This window comes from Vidua chalybeata, chromosome 1, assembly GCF_026979565.1.
Source record: "Vidua chalybeata isolate OUT-0048 chromosome 1, bVidCha1 merged haplotype, whole genome shotgun sequence".
NCBI lineage: Eukaryota > Metazoa > Chordata > Aves > Passeriformes > Viduidae > Vidua > Vidua chalybeata.
The window spans coordinates 50,302,315-50,323,530 of NC_071530.1; the positions used below are offsets into that span (position 1 = coordinate 50,302,315).

Consider the following 21,216-nt stretch of genomic DNA (forward strand, 5'->3'; position numbering starts at 1 on the left):
TCCCCTGCCCAGCCACAGGCTGGGGGAAGGGAAGCCATGCGGCCTGGTCGAGGTAGGCCGAGGGGACTGAAGGATTGGAACCGAGCCAGCTCCTGCGGACGGAAGGGTGGAGAGAGATGGAGATGCCTTTGTTCCCCCTCCCCACAAAGGGAAAGAGACAGAGAGCCTGACGGCACCTGGAAATTTGCTGGCAGAGGAGAAGGAGAAGGGGGTGGGGGGGGAAGATGCCCAGTGTGGGAGTTGAGAGTTCTGGGCAGGGAGTCTGAACTTTTAACCCTATCCTGGAAAATGAAGGCTTTGTAAAATATTACTCCTCCTCATTTTATAGTGGAAGAGAGACAGTCCAGGACCTGAGATGTTAGAAGAAGAAATTTTCAGGTGGGAGGAGATGATAGAGTAGCTTTTGGCTGAACTTTTCTTGTTAGCCATAGACTGAACCAAATTCTCCTGCAACAGAGACTGCATTTTTAGGGGGATGCAGTGGTGAGCCAAAAGACCTGCTTCAGTAGCTGAGAGTGACAGGAGTGGAGAGAACAGAGAAAAGTTGAGGAGGGTGTGGTGATGCCCTCTGTCTTCAGAGAGGAAGAAGAGAAGAAGAAGATCTCTGTTCTTGGACCCTTGGCCCCAGGGGAGGAAGAAAATGGGGAGGACTGTTGTCCCAAAAAGGAGAAGCTGTTGGACCCTCAGCCCCAGGGGGAAATGGGGGGGACTGTAGTCCCAAAATGAGAAACTGAACTGTTGTTTTTCTTTTGGTTCCTGGCAAAGCATCCTTGAAAAGGAGCCCTATGGGCAGTCTGTCCATGCACGGTGGTGAGAGCACTGTGACATGGAAAGGAAAGTGTTAGACTGGCAGATTTTCTCCGGGCGGTTGCCATGTGTGACATGGAAACACAGGAGGTGGCAACTGTGTTTCCTGGGGGGTCTATGGCACAGGAGAGGTTCCTCTCTCCCTTGATGGACTGAGTATTGATTAACTGAAGGGTGGGAACCTGATTGAGGTTCCGAGTTGTGTCTCACTGTGATTTTGTTGGAATTGGGGGCGAGGAGGAAGAATGCTTTGGAAGGTTTTTCATCCTGGATTTAGTATGTGTGTTTTTTATAGTAGTAGTAGTTTAATAAAGTTTTTCCCCTTTGTTATTAAGCTTGGGCCTGCTCTTATCTGTTCCTCATCATATCTCACAGCATTTATTTGGGAAGGTGTATTTTCATGGGGGCGCTGGCATTGCACCAGTGTCAAACCATGACACGCCTTAGCTTGTTGATCAAGAATTGGCCATTCTTAGCTCAAAGGGACTCAAAAGTTGTTATTTATTTTCAAAACTACAGGGTTAGAATAGAATTGCTGACATACTGGTATAATCACCAATAAAGAGTGGGATATGATGCATTTAGAGATGTGCTTCTCTTCTGGCAGGGGAATTGCTTACTGCTTTTGACACTGCTGAATCTTCTAATAATCATATGGTAACAACAGTAGATACTGTCTATCTTTCTAAAAAGCAGATATACACCAAAAATAGAGTTTCATCTTCTATATTCAAGAAAAACAAAAAGACAAAAATAACTAAAAGCAAAGATAGTCTTACTGAACTGTTTTTAGTCATACAAACTCTGGAAGAGAATTCTCATTGCTGTAGCACAGGCTGCGAGTGACAACATTTTTTCTCCACTGCAAAAGTTATCAGCAAAACACAGGAGGAATGCAGCATGCAAGGAAACATCTGCGCATACGTGACTTGCACAGGGAGCAATTTTCTCCTATTCCGGCAGGGACATTGCAAAACATCTGTTCTGATGGAAGTAGAACAAAACTGAAGGATAGGAATGCACCCTGAAAAAATATACTAATACAGACTGTACCTGGCAAACACATAAGTATCAGCACCAGTGATATTAAGAAGCTTACTTGCCTTCACCATTTACACTAGTGGAACAGCTGTGGTGATTAAAGGATGTAAGAATAACAAAATCCATATGCAAAGATAATAATTTTCATAAAGTGATAAAATTAGAGAACTGGACACAATTTCAGGCTTGGAGCTTGAAGAATGGACTTGAATTTTTGCATTTTTATTTGTTTTTCCCAAATGAACCAGATGTTCTAATTTGAAATATGCACATATAAACAAGTAAAGGGAGGAATGTTCCTGCTTTGTCAATAAGCCTCTTTCTGGTATTATCACAGCAAGTCCCTGGTACTAACCCTGAAGTTCCCATTCCTCATGAGTCTGCTGAAGGAGAGAACAGCAGATCATCCAAGCAATCTCTGATCTCATCTGTGTCACCAACTGAACTGGATTCCTCCTGTGGCAAACCTACACTCTCTGCCCAATATGATGGGGTAGCTAATTAAATAGGACTATTTATTTAGTTGATGCAGTGAAGTTTCTACACAATCAGAGACAGATTTCCTCAAATCTACAATACAGTTCTGTTCAAAGTTTATTCAGACCTCATTATTTTCTAACAGAGCATACAGAAGTGTGGAGTGGAAGTTTATAGAAACTACAGTTATTCTATCACTTCAATAAATAGCGTTTTGCTTATTAGTGTATCATTATTAGCAAACTCAACATAAATTATACATTTTAGTCAAAGCCACAATTCATTCAGATGATAAATATTATTTGATTTTCCTAGAAGTGTGATAAAATTGTTGGCTATTTGACTGCAGGTTTCTAATTTTGCCATACATGTGTAATTGGACTTCAGCAGAAAACAGGAGTTAAATATTATATTGACAATGCTAACTTTCTATGCTAAAAGAATAATATCTGTGTTTAAAAATAAAAAAAAATCATTCATAGGTGAAAAGCTGACTAAAAATTTTGTTCTAACTCTAAATAATGATAAGAAATACAAATTATAATTTGTGTTTAGCAAAAAAAAAATTATAAAACCTAATTTTACCAAGCACCAGATTTACATTTCCTTTTGCTTAAACTTTTTTTTACAATATATAAATAATTTATATTGTGAAGATGTATGTAAAAATATGTTAATGGATTAGTTTTTAATGAGCTGTTGAAAACTAGTATACTTATATTTGAGATGTTTACTCCTAGGAATACATTGACGGAGATAGTAATCCCCAACATGTATTTTGTAGTTAAAAAGAAGTGAAACAAGTCTGAGGTAATGGAAAAAATTCCATTTGATTTTTCTAAACCTCTTAGGAGTTTGTGCAAGTCCATGCTTGTTCACACCAGTTCTTTTCAGGCAGCACATATGAGAGTATATGCTGTATTGTGCCTGTAAGTGAAATCCAATCTAATGAATCAGTCTACTGTGAGAACAGGAGTATTTTTCAGGAACAGTGAAAACCAAATTCAAAGGTAATTACAAAGAGTTTTTAAAGGGGAACCATGTTGTGAGATACAAAAAGACACTTGAACATGAATTAAAAAAAAAACTAATTTGCTTAAGACACAGTAAGTACTAGAAAATTTAGAAGCAATAGGAGTCATGATCCACCTCTCCATGAAAACACCATTATCTAGCAGTCGGCTGCACTGTGCAGTGCTCTGTGGAATGGATCTGCTGCTCCCTAAGGAAAAGCTGCCTCTTACTGTTGTTATGATGACTAGACATCAAAAATTATGTGATGTTAACAACATTAAAAATATACCACTATTTATGGGAACATGATCTATCTACTATTGTTTAATAACATCTAATGGACACTGCTATTTATAGAAAAGTGATATATCTATTACAAGTATTTGCAAACCAGTAGAGGTTAACCTATATAGCTGTTTTTCAGCTACCTGTAACATCTAAGAGAATTTCAGTCCTATCTTCAGCCATCACTGCATTTCAGATAATAGACGTGTAACCCAATGTAGTAAATCTGGGTGAGAAAGTCCACTGTTCTATTTCTTGCCTAGGAAAAAAAGAATAATTTATAGTGCTGAATTATTAAAAAGAAATGCCACAAAACTTCTAACTCATTGTTAAAACCTCAAGAAAATGAATATAAACTTGACAAACATCAATTTTAGTCTTTTCAATATCCTTGTTAGAAATAAAAATAAATTGAGAAGGTGCAAAGGAGCAAAAACATACAGAAGATTCCAGACAGAGAAGAGCTACATTTTCTGGGCAGAAAATAAAACTACTAATGGTAAAAAAACTTAAATACATAGAGTAGGTAAAAATATGGATTTTAATGACCCATACGTCCGCAGAGGCAAAAAGATACAGTATGTGACAAAAGATCAATGGATGTTCATATTTTAAGACCTTGCTAACTGGACTGGGTAGAAGAGATAAAAGAATTTATGCAAGGGATGGGAAATCTGGCCCAAAAGATAGGAAGCCCAGCCTGGCAAGAAAATTGAGGCTAGTGAAAAGGTCTGTGAGCAGCACATAGCAGCATATTGCTTGTTGAGCTGCAAAGAGTATTTCTGAGGAAATGTGCTTAAGTAATTATAGTACACTTTGTTTGGGTTTGGGGTTGTTTTTTTGTTTTCATATTTTTTTTCCCCACAAGTACAAATCATCAATGAATAAAAACTGAGACACTAATGCACTATAAGCAAGTGGGCAAACTTGACAGAATTTTTAAGTTTAACTCTGCATTGTAAAAATAAATCCAAACAGTTATGCTACAAGATGAGTTTGCCAAGAAGAGAAAGGATATGAAGAAGCAGCATAATTTTTTTATATTACAGTTGTGAATTCAGTTCTGCAGGAATGCACATTTTACATTCAGGACTTGATGGGACCCCTTCTAGCTGCTACAATCTGGACCCACCAGAGCATTATTGTTCTACTTGTTCTGTTCCATTCTGAATTATAGTCTGAAGTGATCCATGGCCAATTTATATCCCCTTATTACTATCCCAATAATTATCCTTACTCTTAAAATGCTGTTATATCTCCCTGATGGCTACACTACTGAAGCGCTTTCAGAAAATTAATATAATTTTCCAAATTTATTTGGAAAACCATTCATGTTGTTAAAATTAGTATGTGTAGTTCTATTTCCAGATCTCTTCTCCCTTAGTTCCCATAATACATTTGGTTTTACTCACCCTTACATACATAAAATGAAGAAGATGAAAAGCAAAATACTATGAATGGAAAAAAATTATAGAGAGCTGAATGTTAGAATAAGGTGTGGTCCACAAATGGATTCAAAAATAGATCTGAGTAAGTAAGGAATAAGATAGAAATAATGATGCAGAGAGATTTTTTTGGGGGAAAGTGAACAATCAAGAGTCATCAAAATTATAACATTAAGGATAAAATACTTAAGAGGTAAACCATTTTTTATGGCTTGGAAATTGAAAATTTCTAAAATTTACCCACTATTGGTGATGTATTAAAATCACTTAACTATGTATTTAGCATAACAATTCTCAAAGTTTTGTCCCCAGTCTGAGTACCCACACTAAAGACAGACTACAAAAAAAAAAAAAATCCAGAATATAAGACTGCCACAGAGCATGTACTGAACCAAGGATGTTCCAACTATTCTAGAATGTGAATCTGTAAGAAGTATGACACAGAAAACTGTAATGAAGAGAAAGTAACAGCAAGACTGTAAGTTTAGGAAGCGTTATCTACAACTTCATGCTTGTTTTTAGAATAATCAGTTTCTTATAATTGTGTGAAACTAATTTTTCTTTTCAGTCTTTGGACAACTCTGTCTGACAATTGTAAGCTCTTTCCCTCCTCATAGCTTCATAAAAAATATAGACAACTTCTATAATACATTTGAATCAGACACAGAACACCTAGCAGTTTTGGACCAGTGCATCCTTGCTTTAGTCAGTGAAGTCATGGCTGCACTTCAGCCAAAGGTACTTTTATATGTCATACATTCATACATAAATGACATGAAGAGTACTGCTAGAGTACTACTCATCAGTGTAACACATCATGAAGCTCAGTGTGAAATATAAAAATTATCCCTCAGCTTTGGTAAGGAATAAAGTCAGGCCATTTGCCTATACTTAATCTAGCATTCCTATATCATTCCAGTATTCCCATAATACACTGACAGAAACACACAAGTAATAATGTAATGTACTCCTTTGGGTAAGGAAAGCTGCCACTATCAAGTAGCAACAAACAGAAACAAAACATTTCACCACAGTCTATTTGTAAGAACACACAACTTCACTTTTATCTACATAGAGATACTCTGATTCTCTTTATTCCATCTTCCTGCTCTGCTCTCCACAAACATTTTTTCATGCTGTTCCCTGCTGGTGAAGGAAATAGGCTTCCTTTCAGCTTTGCCTTCCAAAGGAAACTCCCTCCTGATACCTCAGGTCTGTAACACACAGCTCTTGCAGAATGCTGGAAATGGCTGGCTACATTATCTGCTACCCACAGCTAGTTGCCTGAATGATCCTTCTCTTTGTGTTTTCTGAGGCATAAGCTTCTTGTCACTTGCTTTGCCTTTTGAAGAATAAGCAACCAGCAGTGGAAAAGGTAGGTTTCTCCAGAAACTTAGCAACAGAGACATGTAGTGCTTATTCCTCCCAGCTCTTACAACAGACAGCAATTCATGCCACGAACTTGTGCTTTTATCACACGTTGATATCATAGGCTTTACTAAGGTGAAAATTTCTGGATAAAAGTGATTACAAGAGGATTTCAGCTACTGCTAAAAAAATACACTGAAAAAAAAAATCATTGTATGATTGAGTTGTTGAGTTCTCAGAAGCTCAAAGCACGTGAAAAGTCATAAAACCAGTTTCAACCTAAAAGGCCATTTCACAATGTGCAAGGACTAGGTCATGAATTTTTAAAACTTTTTGTGCTACTCCTCTTAATACTGTTTCATATGATGCTTAGTGTTCTCAGGCACAGATTTTTATCATTGGAGAATGTATTCTCCTAATGTCTTTACATTCATGAGGTTTGCACAGAAACATTCTGGGACTTTACCTTCCTGTCAGCTTCATAAGAATTCTGAGAATCTAGATAATTTCCCTACTACAGAGGTAGCTGGAATATTTAGCCTGAAGGGTTTCCACCTTGTGAATAAACTCATCTGGTACCTTCACAACCTAACTGGGAGAGAGCTGAAGTTTTAAACACAATTTATTAGACTTTGGTTTGGCTCCTTTCATATTCCTCCACTTTCTACATATGATTTGCTTGAGTAATCACTAGGGTTTTCCTGATTTGTTGCCAGACTGACTCAGGAGAATGACACTATGTCAGGCTTCAGATGATGGATGAAGTAGAAATGCAGAAAAAGATGCTAAACAGTTCATATTTTGCTAAAGCCCACTAAAATATGAAAGATTTTTCCGATATTCACATTCATAGGATGGGTTTTCAATTGATGCATTTCCCATCTGTCTGTGTGTTTATACATTGCAAGAATCTGCATGTCAAAATAAGAAGCATTTGATTATGCTAGTGCTTTTTGATATATTAGTTAATTACAACACAATCATACATAACAATGATCAGTTTGTGAAAAGCAAATTAATTATTCTCTCAGGATTATTTTCAAAGTGCAATATGTTTCTCACAATGATAAATAATAATGATAAATAACAACCTCACTGTTTTATTTATTTATTTATACTAAATATTTGATTCTAAGGGACAAAATCTAGTAAAATCCTCAAAATATTCTGTCTGCTTGTGGAGATATATATAGTAAACCCACCAGATTTGGCTACATTATGCATATGGTATGTTGCTTTTTTCCATCATAGTTACTATTCCAAAAATAATTTTAAAGACTGATTGTGATGGCATGGGACAAGAAATGTAACTCAGCATATTTTCAATGAGAGAACAACTTCTTAATGTTTGTTTTTACAACATTAAAATTTGATTAAGGCCATTCCTAATTAAAAAAAATCAAAAACAACAAACTCAGCACATCTTTTTAATGTCCTTTGACAGCACAAAACCTTTTACAAATGCTGAAATACATAAGGATGAGCTAAACACTTACCCAGAACCATGGCCCATTTCTAAGTAGGATGGTCTATCATGCATTATTCCTACAGTAATTTTATCAGTACAACAGAATTTGAAGTCATACATTCATTGAGCCATAAGGAATAAAATTGCCAGATCTCTGAGCTGTATTTTTTTTTCTTGTCTCAAACAAAAGGAGAAAGGAAAAGAGGTAAAGACTGAACCTTCTGCAGAGCTACAACTCTTCTACACCATGTGTTTCAGGAGCTTGAATGGCAATGAAAGGTATCAAGGGATCCTGCTTACTTTGATATTGATTTTGAAGTAAGTGTGGTGCACATGGTAAGGACTGTCTCCATGTAGATGCCTGGATGCTCTCATGGAGATGAAACACTTGGAGGGCTTGAACAGATTAGGAATGAGGGAAAACAGCAGAGTTTTCTTTTAACGTAAGAACATTTATATCTGTAGAAACCAAGAGATTTATTCCAGGAAATTTTTATCTTTATAATGTCCTCAACGGCCCTTGCAGGCTTGACAGGCTTGACTTTTCGGAGTGGGACAGGTGAGAGTCCTGACACATGAGAATGAGTGACATGTGGCATTTCCTTGTAACTTTTCAGACAGTCTCTCAAGAGTATAGGTGGTAGAACTCTGCTAGATTTCATCTAGTAGTCATCTACCCTGAGTAGTGACAACCTTTTAAAATGTCCTATTCAAAGAATCTGTGGCACAAAAAAAAAAAAAAAGTATTAATTTAATGAATCTGCAATGCTAAATAAAAAGACAAAATATTTTGAACTCCTGTTTAATCTGAAATGAATAACAAATCCTATTTTTGCTGCTTGAGCTGCAGAAACATTCATAAGACTCAACCAGTCAGAGCATGTACATAGTTTTCTACTGAATATCAGTAATTTACATGCAGAAAAAAATTATATATACTATATTCCTCCTTGAGGTAGCAGTACTTCCAGTTCCAAATTGACTTCCATAATAAAAAATATCAGATTGTAAAGAGAATGGCACTGCAGATCTCAGTCAAATTTTATACCCCCAACCAGCTCTTTGCAATGCAAAAACTTCAAATACTGCAAAATAAAGTTTTTAAGTTGACAGGCTAAATCTCAAAGGATCAAATGATAACAAGTAAGCTTCTGGAGAAGGGCTTTCTGATCCCTGTTGTCACTCCTCCTCACCTGCCTTTTACATTAAATGAATATGGAATGAACTGAAAATAGAACTTCTAGAGGCAGGCAGTGAGTCCTGACAGTACTGACAAGTGCCAGACAGGCATCACTGACATGGTGTGAGCTGCTGTGAATACTCAGAGGAAAGGACCTTGCACATTCTTGGACCTTTTGCTGCTGTGCTTAGATAATCTGAAGAGTAACTTTCAAATGACTGGGATTTCAAAAAAAGGTGTATGGCAGAGCCTTTCCCAGAAGCAGTCAGATTTAAATTCTCATTGGATTTAATTTGGCCTGAGATTTTGACTATTTTGACTTCAGGACTGGAAGTGTCGGCATCATAGCCTTTCTGGGCTCTTAACTACAATGCACAAATTTCTACTGTTTCCAGTGTGAACTGAGGATACATGACAGCTATCAAAGATCTCAACAACTCAAAATAACATAATACCACTTTTCCTATGAGACTGTACTGGTTCTGAGTGGAGAAAAGATGTTATTTCAGGCTTCTGTATGCTAAGTGTATGAACCATTATATACAATGGTCAAAAAACTGATCTACTGCAATGTTTCCTATCCCATTGCTAGTTCAGGATATCAGTGTAATCAGAATTTCAAGTCAATTAATTTTCATGTTTGCTTATGATTATGGATATCTAAATTCCTGGTTAAAATTAAAGAATGACAAAACCAGATCTGAGTTGCAAGTTTTTATCCAAACTAAACTCGAGCTATTGAATATGATGCATTCCTTCTACTCATCTCTGTTATAGTGATGTCAATGATACCCAGAAAATTAAGAATGTTATTTAAGAATACAATTTATTTTAAATGTTCTTTAATTTTATGTTCTTTAATTTTACACCTACTACAGTTTGCTCATCACTTTTATGACAATGCATATTTATTTTTTTAACAAATGAAAATGAATTTCACAGAAATTATTAATACTATTTAAAAATAATTCTACTTTGCAACACTTGCAAACTGAACATACAAATGTCCTTTCCATAGATAATTAAAATGAAAGGAAATGTTCCTTTTGTGCATGCAAAATATGATACAAGAGCTATTAAATGTACTATTAATTTAAAAGCAATGTCAGTACAGAATGTTATTCTTATTCTGTTTATCATTTAAAAGAGATTTCCAAATTATTACTGAATTCTTTCAAGCTTTTAAAAATTGTCTTTCATTAGAATTTGACGAGGATATATCCTTATGGTTTAAAAAAGTCCTGTAGAATTTGAATTTAGTTTAAGGAACAAACTACAGAGCTACATGTTTAATATAACTGTTTTTGAAAAGAAAAAAAAAGAAAAAAAAAAGAAAAAACCCACTACTATTTAGCCTTTACTTAGAACTGTATAATTATTTTTCCCACTTATACATTTATATTAAATGTTGATGCTGAAATTGTTTTGAGGACATATTCTGAGGACACCATATTGGACCTCAGACTATTTCCATAAAAATAACACTTACTTTAAAAGGTAAAAATAGCTAAGCTATTTTCTTCACTTGTTTGTATGTGGCAAATGCCTGTACATTAGCAAAGCTTATATTCTCTGCATATTTGTCAATGGGAATTTAACACCATATGTTAGGAAACTTCTAAGGAAGCTGCAGTAACTGAGGAATAAGTAGTACATCTGTGTTAACAAACTAAAGCAGAACAAAAGATTCCATAAAGAATCAGTAAAAAACCCCTAGCACATTTCTTTCTAACTTCTACCAATATAAGGTATAAAAAATATAGTATTGTTTATATATATATAAAAGTATGTTTGCCAAAAATCATTATCCAGCATTGACTTAAGTCCTCTCCCGACCTCTATCTGCCTCAGTGTACCAAGGAAAGAGATGTTAGATGTATCATATGACTATATGATACATCTAACATCTCTTTCCTTGGTACACCACTTTTCTGCTCATTCTTAGAAATAATGATAGAATACCAGTAGCACAAAGTAAGGCATGAAAATCTTGGGAAAAAATCCTGCTTGGGAAAACCCAAATATTTCCACAGCCCTGCTGCCTACTCCTATCATATGAATGTTCAATGGCTCACCACTTAAAAAAAATCCTGGTTGCATTGGCTCTGATTCATGATGACAGGAATGGCAGGGAGACCTAATACTGAAAATGCCTGATGAAGCCTTCCAAAAATGCAATGGACACTCAGCCTTTCTGCCAAAAAAAAAACTTAAGATGTTGTATTCAGCTGCAGAGCACCTAGAGCAACAGGTGAGAGCAGTGTCTGCTTAGGATGATGTAAGTGGATTTTTCTTGTTGGATGATCATATTTCATATATTTACTGCTTCTGTATGGGTTTTTTAGTCATTATTTAAAAGCACAAAACCTTGTTCTAATTATGGAATAGCCTTGTGGAAACTAATAACCTTTAACACTAATCAGAGATTCCTGACATGGGGAAGAAAGTATTTATGCATGTATATATATATATATATATATATATATATATACACACACACACACATATATATATATATATATATATATATATATATATATATATATGCATATGTTTCACAGGCACCTGGGAAGGTAAAGGAGGCAGAGCTGTGTTGTGCTCAGTATATTCTTGTTTAGCATACGACAAATCTTTATGACACAGCAAATTAGATGAACCATCACTTGTTTCCAATGTTATTGAAACCAGCCTAAGCCTCCCAAAGATTCCTCTGCACCACATTATTCTTTCCCAGATTCAGTACAGTCAAGAATATCGGCCCTGTGTTGCAAATTCCAGAACTGATAGACATGGCAAGAGCTATGACTGTTTTCACAGGTAATTATCTAAGTACCAACACCAAAATATTAAGAATGTTATTTTCTCCTGCTAGTGCTCTGGAAAAGTTGATTCCACTTGGCAGTTTGTTTTAATGTATGTGCTAATTATGAAAATGAGCTGTTAAAAAAGCTACAAAAGGTCAACCAATGAAACCCTTATACTTGAGGGCATGCAATATCATGTTCCACTATTTTGAATCTGCAAATAGAAAGCAAAATTATTTTTGTATTTTAAAATAATGAATCCCTCAAATTCATTGTACATTCATACATTTCTTGGAAAAAACATAGAGGAAGTAATGACTCTAAACATGTTTTTCTTTAATAAGGAAATACTCTGCGAAGGATATATGTAGAACTTTGCTTTTTTCCTCAGGGAAACAGTGTCTATGTGGATATTGGTTACTACTAAAACAAAATATGTGTTTTACAGTGGCTGCCTTACAGTACAGAACTGAGATTTTTGTTTCTCCTATCAAATATATAAACTTAATGAGTAAGCTTTTTAAAGACAATATCATCTTCCATTCAGCTTACAGAAACCAAACTACTTTGGTCGCTCTGTTTCACCTCAGTGCTCATGTGATGCTGCTTCAGCAACATTTGGAAATGAAAACAAACAATGTGCAAAAATGCCTGAAGGGACTCACCATCTTTTACAAGAACAGACTAAAGGCAGAGCTAGCAACATACAACCAGAAAATATTTTTCTCCCCAAGTCAATTTTTGCAGCAGAGTTACCACTTCCATCAAAAAAAAAAAAAAAAAAATAGACAATACAGACTATGCCTGATGCCATTTCAAGAAAGTACTTTGATAGAAATTGCTTTTAGTTCTGTCAATGTCAGTAGAAAATACCAAAATGCCAAAATACACATCACAGTTTTGCATGACTGTGCTAAACAAAAAAAACCCAATCAGGGCCAAGCTGACTTACAAGAGCTGCATTGCTTGTGTAAAAAAAATGGAATTTATCTTTTGGGCTAGATGCCATTCTGTGTCATTGAAGCAAGCCTGGAGGTCAGCAGAAGCAACATGAATTTACAATGGCATGACTGAAAACAGAATCTTTCCTCTAGCACTTAAGTTTTATGCAGCATAAAATATGTATGAATGCTTGACAACTTTTCCTTTCATTATATACAAAAGTGACTTTCTCTTCTCTCTAAAATAACACTGTCAAACCAAGAGGGACTGCCAGAAACCTGTCACAGATAATAATCTATTTTCCAGGTTCCTGAATAGCAATGAAAAAAAAGATATTGAGTGTCAGTTCCCAGCACATAAATTAAAGTTCCGTGCCTGTAATTAGGTCATGTTTCCCCCTGAAAAAGAATTGTGTTTAATATTACAACGAATTTTAATTATTTTCTTGTAAGTTATAGGCTAGAGATGTTGTGGAACACCTACTTGAGGATTAGTGATAAATAAGATTAAAAATTAAAAATTGCGAAAACTCAAATTACTTGCAAGGACATTTGCTCTAGAAAGACTATTATTCCTGGTTTTACTCAAAGTAAAATGCTGCAAAGCAAATGCTGCAAATGCTGACTTTAAAAGTAAAGAAAATTCTCCTTTGTTTCCTTGCATTCGGATAAGACAAAAAGGTGAAAAGAGCACTGGCTGGTTTCACTTACATATTTGATAGCTTCAGTGTTGTACACACTGCTTGAAGATTCTGTACCATTTTTTTAAAATACTGTTACATAATATATGTTCAAGACCTTTGATCTCCCAATCTGTCTGTAAACATATCTCTAACTTTACAGAAACTGAATATTCTATGTTCTAACTGGAGACTGTCTTCAGTATTTTTCCTTCCCTCTTTTTTTTTCAACCATAACAATTGCTTTTGTACATCAGCAAGGTTTTATGCCCAGCAAAGGTTTTTCTAAAACAACAAACTTTGAGTAAATGAGGTGATGATGGCAGACCATTTTCCAAATCTGACAACTTTCTCTTTGTTTCTATGTCTGTAAGCCACCTCCTATCCACCCTCTCTGCTGTAGTTTCTTGCTTCTGAAATGAGGCAGAATGTGTCTCTACCATCTTTGTAGCCAGGCCCAAGGAATGATCCATTTCTGATCCCACTATACAACATGTGGAGGTGTCTCTGGACCAGTACCCTCGCCCTGGGGCTCCACCCTGTCCATCCAGATGCCCACACTGTGTAAGCCCTGTGCAATATTGACAGCTCCTGTCATGTCATTGGTATTACATGGCCACAGCTACAGCAGCCTTGTCACAACAGCTTGGCTCTCCCCCTGACCCTTTGTCCTTTGCAGACACTTTGGGAATATTATGACTCTAAAAATGGACATCTCTTCATGAAGTGGTGAATAATAATAAGGTTACCTCATAGCCTGTGATTTTTGCACTTTTTAAGCAATTGCATCTAGAATATATTGTGTGTGCAGAAGGAGGAGGAGCAGGAGGGGTGGAAGGAAGGGGCATAAGAATCTGTAAGAGGACAAACTCATGCAGGGATGTGTTGGAGGACAAACTGTTTTGTCCATTACTGTCTGTTGTAATGGACTCCAGAACAGTTTAACTACTGAACTATTCCTGGATCTCAATGCTGATTGTGGAGAAACTATTGATCCTGTAGGAAGATGATATCCTAGAAATGAGGCAGCCTTTGTCCATTGGGGACAGTTATAGCAACAGGACCTTGAGATGAAACAAGGAGCACCCTGGGACTCCTGAATCCATTCAAATATTTTTACCTTTTTTGCCACATAATGATCTGTGAACTTCCTGCTCATCGTAGTTGGCAAATTAATGGAGTAAACTCTCTGACTGACACATGGCTATATGCACAATGGTACATATGCATATCTACAGTGTCTGTAACTTCTGCTATCACTTAAAAAGTGACTTCATTCCTTTTACCTTCTCCACTTACTCATAGCCATTTACAGAACATCATAACTGCCAAATTAAATAGGCAGCAGCAGTAGATCTTTAAGTTACTGGAAATGGTTAAACATATGATTATATGTTGGGTTATCACGAGATGTGCTTAGTCAACTACTTCTCTCTCAAACAGAAGCAAAGTAAAAAACACACTTCAAATAGATTTCATACTTTTTCTCACTCAATTGCATAAAAATTAAATCTGCTAGAAGGTAAACTAAAGAGCTAAGACAGCATGGTGTCCAATCACATTTCTCCAGCAATACTAACATTGACAGAAAAGTTTACAGCAACCACTACATCCTGTCATTAACAGCAATCCATGTTTTTCCACAATTAGGAAGTTTAAATGGTGCTGGAATGTATTTGTGTCATTGCTGAAAGACCTGGCTAACCTTATTGTCTGGTTGCCATCATTTTGTCATCTATGACAAACCTTGATCAACATAGGTGTGGGAATCCTGGAAATGGGCTTTCTCCAAGAACCACCTCTATGGAGAGGCATACAGGAGAACCACCTGAAGAAGAGGCAGAGATGGCAAACTAGCATATTCGGGGAAAGAATATAATATTTTGGATATGCAGTCTTTCTGATATTAGAAAACATTCCTTTAATTTCCCTTTATATTATATGAATACTTTGTGATATCCTGGGAATATTGTTGGGTTGTGCATAAACACAACAAATATAACTATAGCTTTACTCTCTATTGTATCCTTTTGTTCATTTCTTTATTATAATCAAAAAGGAAAGTAATAATGGAAAAAACACCTCCCCATATCCACTCCAATCAGTACATGTAAATCTTGGAAGAGTTTAAAATGTAAACTTAAGTATATTTTATAATGTCTGTTCCAACAACCCCATCTTTCTGATCCGAGAGGTGATGCTGGTTTTAAATAAGCATCCTTGGCTTGATATACCAATCTTTAGAGACAAGTCTCTTTATGCTCTTTTGCATTCAACAAAAATATGAAAACAGAGAATCCACCAAAGTAAAAATCTATATTCTTAAGGTAACTGCAAAATATTGGACACCTCTGTATTATTCAGAGCTAAGGGGCTTATCTTCCATTTATCAAAGTCAAAACCAAAATTTTCACTTGACTAGAACCAGACCAGCAATAGCTGATGCAGGTGTAGTAACAAAAGGCAATACGGAAAGCAGCAAAAATTGAGTCAATTTCCTGTCAAAGTTACTGAATTAAAAAATAATTAGAAGGGATAGAATTATCTAGAACAGATAGTTCTGTTCAGATCTACTCACATAAATTATGCTCCTTCTAGGAGCAAGTTAGATTATCATTTAACCACTATTTCAGGGGTTTTGTCCTGAAAGAAATTTCAATGCAACACAGTGAGTGTTCAAATAGTAGTTGTAAAAAGCCTTATCTCATCTTTCATGCTAAAATTGTGATCAGCTAAGGTCCCTCTAACTCTGTTCAACAGCCCAGAAGAAATGAGACCAAAACAAGTAAACTGGACTTCAGCCTCCTGTATAAATTGAGAAAGCTTATCAAGGACAACACCCTAGTTTATTGATTCTTGGGTTCCTCAATCCTTGCAAAATGTCATTGCAACCAATAGAGAGTTTTATTGTTCTCAGGGAAATATCTGAAAATGGTACCATCTATGGTTTAGAATGTATCACTTGTGCTTTTTAGGCAACTCTCCAGTGACTGATGAAGCAGAATTCACAAATTCCTGAACTAAACTCATCAGTTTTCTTACATAAAGAAAGCCTGCAATCAGGAACTCTATTTCTTGATCTGATTGGTTTGAGCCTACTGTATGGAGATGCTAAACCAGACTACAGGGAAAATATGTCGTAAAAATAACTATAACTACTACAAGTATTTCTGTGTCTCAGTCTTGTGAAATTCAAACTCACAAATGCCTATTCATGTAGCTGCATTCACTGCTTAAGGTTAATAGCTAAAAATATACAAAGAGAAACAGAGGGAAAAACCTGCCTATGTGTGAACATTCTAAGTTTCTAATATTCAGACTTGTCTGATGCTAAATCATCATTCTGTCTTTCATGGACAGAATTTCTGTCTCTCATCTTGATCATGCTGACAAGATCCTCAGGGGTATCTGCCTCCACTTAATAACATTCAGTGTACAATCTACTACCAGTAATGTGAGAAAGACCTGGTGGGAAATTTTATCTTCCCACCAGAAGTGCACTTGTGCTCTGTGTATACACATTCCCTATTTAAGCCTTCATTTAACCACCAAGGCAAAAATACTTCTTGATTCCCACATAAAGTGCCCCAGGGAATTGTCACTGGAAGAGTACCACTTTAGATCTGTCAGAGAGAGACATTTTATTACCTGAAGGATGCTATCTTAACCCAAGGTCTAAAATATAAATGAACTGCAATTCAGATGACTTGAGATCTAGCAGAAAGACAGAAGGATGGAAAGCTTCCCAGGGATTCCACGGGGAGAAGGCTGATTTATTTAACACAGATAAATATGACAAAAAGATATTCATATCCCAAGTTTTAATAAGTTTATGCTTGACAGGAAGAACAGAACTGAAGTCTTGAGCAGCAGCTAATACAAGATGTTAACTAAGAGAGTTGGAGTGGGAAAAAAGAAGCTCCAAGCTGATGAATTCAAGTTAATTTTTGGACTCTGAAAATTTCTCTGTTTCTTATGGGCTGAAGGAGATTATGTCCTTTTTGCAATGACTTATCATCTGTACTGCAGGGTAAAGTCCATGGGATCTTCACAGACCATCTAGTATTTAAGTAAAGCAGAGAATCCTTAGATATGAAAGGTCAAAACTGCCTATGAAAAGATGAGTGGGAAAATAAACAGAGGATAAATCAAGAGATTATTTTAGAATCTGCCATCATGAAAACCCAGCTTCTCTCAAGAGGCAGAGAATGTTCTATTCTATATTGAAACAGGGATTTAAGGTTTGCTTTAAAAATGCATTGTAAAGGCATTAGATGATGCCTCAGGAGTCTTGTTTTGAACGTTACTATTGTTTCTTTGAGCAAAGCAATACTCTGTGTTTTTTAATGTTGCCCATTTTTTCCCATGTTGAAAGCTTCAGAAAACTTTGGTTTCATTAAGAAGAAATTTCGGTTAAGTGGCTGAAGCAGGTAGATAAAACTAAGTGGAAGAAAAGGAGGTAACTGGGACACAGGCTGTGGCTTAACCCTGCACTGAACTGCATTTGCATATGGCTTTGGGAAAAGTTTCATAAAAAGTTTTCATAGCCAAGAGATGCATGGGAGTATGACATTTTCCAGTTGCTGATTTTTCTGTGCTCAAGAAAGAAGACATTGGTTTGTTGAAGCTTATAAATAAATAGATCTTCATCAACAACTTATTCTAATTGCAAGATTACAAATACTGAGTAAATTCTTAGTATGTATTCACACTAAGTTACTTTTAAACTGCAGCAGAATATCAGAATTCTTTAATATGCAAAACTATATTGAAAATCTGCTTTCAAAAAGTTCTAAAAACAAGATTTCATTTTTCTTCCATCTTGTCAGCCTAGATATTACTTCCATCAATCCCTTGTGTAAATCCAACAATTTCTAGAAAGTTTGCCTGAATCTCATAATGACAAAACCAAGAATTTAGTCCAAAACTATACAGAGCAGTAAAGATAAATCTCTTGACTGTTTTCTGAGATTCTTTCCTATTATTAATCCCTATGCTGGGGCATACACAATTGTAAAGATATTAATCAAAGTTTACATTGCGGAGAAAAAGTCAATAGGATGTTTAACTCCTGATTTATACACAAGCTTTAAGTATTTCACCTGTGTAATTCTGCACAGTCAGTAGCTTATTTCTTCTAATTAAATCTTTATTTCAGCTCTCACTAGGCTTGATTTTCCTCTTACTAACAGCAAGTTTATTAATATAACTCTCATCAATCAAATAGTGGTAGCATTTTAATGAGATTAATGTAAGAAAAAAGCAAAATCAAAGTTATTGACTATGCACAAGAGTTTTGCCAGTCTGTTCACAGCTAAGCAGTGCTTACTGGATGCTTAACAGAATGCTGGGCAGGGCAGGGATTTCTTACTGTTTAGAAACCTGTTTTGAAAGTACAATTCACTAGATGATGAAAAAAAGAAAATAATTTGCTCAGGAAGAAAATCAGGCAGTTACTCTGGCCTACAAGGGCTAATCATTTTTGTCCTTCTGATATGCAATACAAACTGAAAGTTCATGTGCATATTAATGTAAAATACTCTGTTACACGTAGCATTTTGTTATGGGTATCAGAGTGTACACCTTACTAACACAGTAAAGCATTTATTACTGTTTTTTACCTGCTCTTTATTGCCTCTACCATTTACCTCTCTGAAGCTTAGGACAGGTCATGGACTAGTCATTTGGTCACTCTTAGACAACTTACAGACATGTAAATTTAAAACCTAAAATTCTGGTTCACCAGGTCAACACAAAAGTCAGTTGCTTTTTAGTTGTAACACAAAAATCGTACCTACTATATACTACAATATATACAACCATCCACAATTGTTTTCAGCCCATGTAAAATAAATATGAAACATTCATAATATGGATAGATTTAATTATGAGATGTGTAGAGTTGAGGTTGTGGTTTGAAAGTGACTGAAGGCATGAAAGGAGCAGCAAGGTAAACAGCATCTAACCAAACCAAAGAAGAAAATAAAATGTGTTTTGCCAAAAGCAGAAGTGATCTATAGAAAATTTTCTAGAAACTTCTGTTGCAAATATAAACTGTGTTAAAAAAAACCAAAAACCAGTAACAACAGAATGAGAGAGGCAACTAAAGAATGACAGAGAGTAGGAATGTCTCATACTAAAGATAATTTTCAACCCCAGACAATGAGAGAAGAAGCTTCAGATACACAAGACCATTTTAATAATAATACCAACATTATTTTTCTTTTTCATCTTCCAAGAATAAAATAGTGGGTTGACTTATCCTGCCAATAAAGATGAACAAAATTGATCAAGAGACAGAGAATTTAATGCAGAATTGAATGCAGTGAAATCTCCAGCAGGTGGGACATGCAGTTAAATAAATGAAGGAACAATTAAGTGCCTTTTTGAAGACCAAAGGATAACATGAAATGAGACTCTAGCTGGGATCTGCTAACACCATGGAAAAAGGATCCCTGACAAAAACTGAACAGACAGCAGGAAAGGGAGGGAAACAAAGAAAACCGCTAAGAACAGACTGCCTGATGGCAGCTCTCCATTTCTCTAATTTTAAATGCAAAGCAATGTCTGCTTCATCATTCCAATGAATCACCTATTATTATCTAAATGTTTTCCCACTGCATGCTGTGTAACCTCTTATGATCACTTAACATAGAAGTTAAACATTTTGCATTCCTGCTTTTTATTTTATCATTTTTATTGTATCCCTTCATTCGCTGGACTTCAATGCATAATTATTTCATTTTTACTTTTGCAACATGTCATCAAAATATATAAAATTGTAGCTGCCTTTCTCTCCTTAAACAAAATGCTCACAAGAATTAGGTAAGAAAGTTCTGTCAAGTCAACAAGAAAACCATTTCTCCTACTGTCTGATCCCTCCTAGTCATCAAGAAGCACTTCATAAAGCAGTAGTTGAGTAAGGAGGTTAGCAGTTCCCAGCTACAAGTGAGAAAAGTGGGAATTCACCTGTATTTGAAAAATTAGGAGGCTAGACTTTCCTGTTTATCTGAAATCTGTACCTGCTAAGTTAGAGTGCCCTGAGTCAGTGCATACAACTTTGAGGTATTCAATTGAAATTGTGACAAATAAAACCAGACAGACCAGAACTCTGTTCCAAATAAGCACCTTAACTGCAGAGCTGTGAAGGAACAAGACTCTGCCACCTGCACATCAACTTACAGCTCTCCCATGTGAGTCCTACCAGTCAGTACAACTACTGCTTCTATAACCAGCATTACACTGTGACCCAGAATGAAGTACTGATGTCCCCATGTTAACTTGAAAACTGACAATTAAAGCCGCTAATGTAAGCAAGTTTGTAAACTATGAGAAGCATATAGAAGAAATACTAAGAGACTTTCACTTGCTCCTGGTAAAATATGCTATTACAGATGACAGCAGAAATACAGCAGATATGGAACCCAAAACAGATTTGCTTCGAGACTGTGGTTTTAGTTAGTCTAATATTTTGTGATAGCCAGGCTGCATTCCTCCCAGTAGAGTCTATTAATACCCTATAGAATTATTCATATCCTTCACATGCAGAAGGCTGCACACTTGACCATGTGAAATTCTCATTTGTCAGTTGTTAAAAATAGTCAATGAAAAAACTGTGCACCTTTTATCAATAGGACCACAACAGTCAGAAATCTTTATGCCAAAGGCAGACCATTTTGACTTCTAGAAAACCCAGTAGGCTTATA

General features: G+C 35.8%; 1 protein-coding gene across 1 annotated transcript in view; it reads right to left on the reverse strand.

Annotated features, from left to right (window-relative positions):
• CNTNAP2 (contactin associated protein 2) overlaps positions 1 to 21,216 on the reverse strand; it is a 1,037,491-nt gene that overhangs the window by 507,392 nt on the left and 508,883 nt on the right. The window lies entirely within an intron of this gene.